This window comes from Oratosquilla oratoria, chromosome 24, assembly GCF_046742065.1.
Source record: "Oratosquilla oratoria isolate Oo_2021 chromosome 24, ASM4674206v1, whole genome shotgun sequence".
Lineage (NCBI taxonomy): Eukaryota > Metazoa > Arthropoda > Malacostraca > Stomatopoda > Squillidae > Oratosquilla > Oratosquilla oratoria.
Window position 1 is genome coordinate 46696845 of NC_134800.1, and position 5000 is coordinate 46701844.

The 5000-nt window shown below is 49.0% G+C and overlaps 1 protein-coding gene across 1 annotated transcript in view; it reads right to left on the reverse strand.

Annotated features, from left to right (window-relative positions):
• LOC143038340 (uncharacterized) overlaps positions 1-4775 on the reverse strand; it is a 12469-nt gene extending 7694 nt beyond the window's left edge. The window contains exon 1 of the mRNA XM_076207371.1: positions 4662-4775. The gene's annotated coding sequence lies outside the window, so the exon portion shown is untranslated. The remainder of the gene's footprint in view (positions 1-4661) is intronic.
• Positions 4776-5000: the final 225 nt, after the last annotated feature.

Below are 5000 nucleotides of genomic sequence, written 5' to 3' on the forward strand. Positions count from 1 at the left end.
ATTCAGCTTCAAGAGAGCACCTGTGGGTGGGGGAAGGGGGGATAAGGTTTCCTTCTGCTGAATGGGGCAGCCCCGGGGGAGAGGGGGGGGGAGGAGACCAAGCATAGCTCTTCAGATGAGGCAAGGAGGACCCCGACATCCGCTCCCACCCCTCCACCTCCCGAACCTACACCCACACACCCATTCTGAAACGATGATTCTTTCTCTGTAGCTCCCTCCCTCCTTCCTTTCACCCTCTTCGGATATCCCACTCCCTAGCCACACCTCCCCTTCTCCACAAAATCCTCCCCCTTCACTACACTTGACCTCTCTCCCATTCTTACTCATTTGCATCTTCCCTCCATCCCAAAAGAATCTTCACACACACACACACACACACACACACACACACACACACACACACACACACACACACACACACACACATACACACACACACACACCTTCTCCCACCCTTTAGACTTTTCCTTTCTCCATTTTCATCTCCTCCTCCTCCTCCTCTTCCTCCTCCTCCTCTTCCTTGCCTGTCCTCCGTGATGCAATCATCCACACGTTTCCAGCTGGCACGCCCCCCACCCACCCACTCTCCCCCGAGAGAAAGCACTTACTGTTTCGTCTGTGTTTGTGTGTATACATTAGCCATTTATGGCTCTTTGTGTGTCATAGCCACTTGAATATACATTCCCGTTAAGGTGTATGTCATCTTGAACATACAGACACAAACACACGCGCCCACACACGTGCGCGCGCAGCAAGGAAACATAATGAACTGACACGAGACATGCACGACGTGACTCTTGAAGGAGAAACTGCAAAGGAAAGGGAGAGGCAGACAAAGAGGGGAGAAAGTGTGAGGGGGTACGCGGGAATGGCTGGCTGGCGTGTATATGAGGGGGGGGGACCCGGCCCAAGTTGCACAAAGAGAAGAGATTCCAAGATACATATTAGTCGAAATATCTTTCTTTCTCTCTCTCTCTCTCGCTCTCTCTCTCTCTCTTTCTGACCCTTGAGATTATGATAAATTTTGTGTGTGTGTGTGTGTGTGTGTGTGTGTGTGTGTGTGTGTGTGTGTGTGTGTGTGTGTGTGTGTGTGTGTGTGTGTGCACGCGTGCGTGCGTGCGTGCATGAGCCCGCGCGCGTGCAAAATGGAGGTAAAAATCGAATTACCGGGAGCCGACAAGCCAAGGTGATGAACAAGCCTGAACGAGGTGTAATCGCGTCTGTTCTTTCGTCAAGCTACCGGTCGCGGAAGTCTCCAATTACTCCGGAGGGACTCTTCTGGCGTCGCTCTTGAGGCCCACTGGAACGGGGGGAAAAAAGTGAAGCAAAACGTGGGAGTGAGGCTGGAAAGAGGCACCCAGTCTCAGACTCCCTCACAGGGTGAAGGATGTTTCCAGCGGCCTTGGGCGAGATAAAAGTGAAAATTCGGTTCCCTCCCTCGCTCTTGGAGGAAGATGAGTAGATGACTAGGAGGAGGAGGAGGAAGACGAGCAGGAAAAGGAGGAGGATGAGGAAGAGAAAGATGAGCAGGAGGGTGAGGGGGAGGAGAAAGAGAAAGACGAGGAGGAAGAGGCGGAAGAGGAAGACGAGCAAGAGGAGGAGGAGGAGGAGGAATACGAGCAAGAGGGGAGAGGAGAAAGAGGAAGATGATGATGAGGATGAGGAGGAGGAGGAGGAGTATGAGCAGGAGGAGGAAGACGAGCAAGAGGAGGAAGACGAGCAAGAGGAGGAGGAGGAATACGAGCAGGAGGGGAGGAGGAGAAAGAGGAAGATGAGGAGGAGGAGGAGAAAGAGGAAGATGAGGAGGAGGAGGAAGAAAGAGGAGGAAGACGAGCAAGAGGAGGAGGAGGGAGGAGGAGGAGAAAGAGGAAGATGAGGAGGAGGAGGAAGACGAGCAGGAGAAGGATTACAAAGAGGACGACGAGCAGGAGAAGGAGGAGGAGTGGAGAAGGAGGAGGCGGAGGAGGAGAAAGACGAGGAGGAGGAGTGAAGGAGGAGGTGGAGGAGGAGAAAGACGAGGAGGAGGAGGAGGGAGAGGAGAAGAAAGAGGAGGGGAGGAGGAAGAGGAAGGGGAGGAAGAAGAGGAAGGGGAGGAGGAAGAGGAAGGGGAGGAGGAGAAAGAGGAGGAGAAGGAGGACGACGAGCAGGAGGATGTCTTTTAGGTGGCAGGTGGGCGTGTGGCAGATGTTGTGGGCATCGCCGAGAGAAAGGAAGCAACTAAGAATGTGTCTGGTCTTCGTGGCGCACTTTACAGCTTTCCTTATGGTAAAGAACAAATGGTGGTGGGAGCTGTGGGTTTGGGTGGGTAAGGGTATTCACTGAGACAACCTTGACCCCGTGCGCTATGGTATCGCTTTCTGAAGCTGTATAACGTCATCTCTCGCCAGCCAGAACAAAGCCTGCAAGGGGTGTCATCGTGGGCGGGCAAGAGGGCTCTGAGTCGACTTCAGTCTAAACATGAGACCATGACCTCGATCTTCAGATGAAGAATAGCCACACTGCATCATGGATGACAAAGCATTGAAGGGAGTTAAATGCTGAGTTAACAAATCTCTCGCTGTAGGGGAAAGCTTCCTTTCATTAGACATCGTCTTCTTCGGATGTTGGCGACCGCTGTCGACCCAATGCGGAAGTCGAGAAAGGTGGCGAAAGGGCCACACGCCACTAGGGGCGCTGAGCACTTGATGTATGTTCTTTGTGCATGTAAGTGCCACTTGTGCGTCCGAGTAGCGGACGGGTTGCGATCGCGTTGCCAGTGACTTCTGTTTGCCTACGAAGTCCAAACACATAGGGCAAAGTTGACGGACATTTGTTAGGGACAAGAGGCTCCTGGGTGGTGTGCCTACATTCAACTAAAAGCTTTAAAATGTTGTTCGTCTAAAGGTTTCGAACCTATCCTCAATAGGAAGATAATTTTTTTCTTTTCCGGTTTCAGGGCATCAGTCCTACTGAGCAAGGTAGAGTTCAAAGTGTTTCTTTTCTTAAGCGATCCTCAGCCTCTTCCCGTCTGCCCAAATCTTGCATCTCTATCTCTTCTCTGTTGTTACTTCCGTGGTCACTGTTCTTCAGAACTTGGAAGCTACGCGCCTCCATTCCAGTGAAAACCGCACAGTGTTGGATTTGCTGAACTGCCTTTGGCAAGAGTCAACCAATACGCTCTGTCTTTCTTTCCTTGTACTGTGATAATCTGGAACTCTCTTCCCCCTCCTGATAACATCTATCTATGACTTGGATTCTTTTGAAAAAAAAAGGAAATTTCAAGAAGACGCTTCCATTGGCACTTGAGTTCAAACTGGAAACCTCTTGGTTCTCTTACTTTCCGGAACGGACCTTTGCAGACGTTGTGCTCTTTCATTCTTGGCAATTTTGCCCATCTTTGAAATATGTCGATGAGAAAGTGACACTCCACGCACGCGCACGCACACACACACACACACATAAACACACAAACACACACACACACACACATACACACACACACACACACACACACACACACACACACACACACACACACACACACACACAAATACACAAACACACACATACACACTAGCACAAATACACCCAATGATTAACCTTATAAAACACTGACGAATAAGAATTGTATTATTGACTGATTCTATGCAGAATGATTTCTATATTGTCTGTCACCGTTGCTGAAGGGACGTTATCATGTAGTGAGCGCTGAAACTATCGGTTGTTTTAAAAGAAGGTTAGATAAGTTTATGGATAGGGATAATAGGTGGTCATGGAGATGGAACTGCCTAGTGTAGGCCTTGTGGTCTCTTGCAGTCTCCTTCTTTTTTATGTTCTTATGACGCCGGCCAATCTGCCAAAACAGTAGACGACATCGTCTATATATTTTTTGCTATCGAACGTTTTTCTTTCAGCTGAAAATCAACGTATTTTTTCTCTTATTGAGATGCAGATTTTTACCCCTTAAATTAAATAAAACACCTTCCTGTTAGCCAGTTGGAAATATTCACGGTAGTCCAATATGCAGGATTTGTTTTCCTCGTCACCCGATAGCTTAAACCTGTGGCCCCTTAGTTAAACAAAGGTTTGTTCCACCTTGTTAGACCCTCTCAAACAGGCGGAATAACTCCACCAAACAATCTCAGTTAGTTCTGGATAGGAACACCCAGATAACTAAACAAGTCTTTCAGGAAATGCCACCAAAATTAATATTCTAATAACCCCTCCAGATACAAGTTCCATAGAGAAACCTTTCCCACACCAGACACGACCCAATCTAGCACCCCCAAGAACAGGACGCCAATTTTCATTAAGACATTACCATCACGGGATAGGTCTTGACACATATTTAATCTCTCCCAGATGCAAGCACCACCTAGAGGACACAGAACACCTCGTACTGTTATTCCCCACACTAACAACCCCCAAAGAACAACACCATATATCTTCTTTAAGTGACTTATGGTCCCGACCGAAGGCTGTTACCGGTATCTTGGCGCCGCGGGTCTTCTACAAGATCTGGAAGACCTCTTGACGGAAGCCATGAGGTCGTTTTCCAGCGTGTTGGCATCACGTGACCTCACTCCCGGTATCGTTGGCCTCACGGACGACCCTCTCCTCTCACCAAAACAAAACAATGACAAAACGTAAACAAAAAACAACAACAACTCGATTGTGCGTACCGAGATCTTCCTGGCGCGCGTTTCAGAGACTGAGGAACCTCTTCGACCGCGCGCGTTTATATACTGGATGCACGTGACCCCGGAAGGAGCCGGAGAGAGGGAGGAGGCGGCTGGGGACCAGGGCATCTCTGGAGGGTAGAGAAGAGGGCAGTGAGGAAGGTAAGCACAACCCGTGTGGATATTTTGATTGAACACCAAAACAGCAGAATGTAATGGTTAAGGCAGAGGTTTTCAATCTAGGGACCACGAAAGAGCCATGACAGAATTTTAGGGGAGCCATGTCCTACTGTCAGAAATTATACATTTCTATTCAATGTGAGGAATCTGACTTATATATAA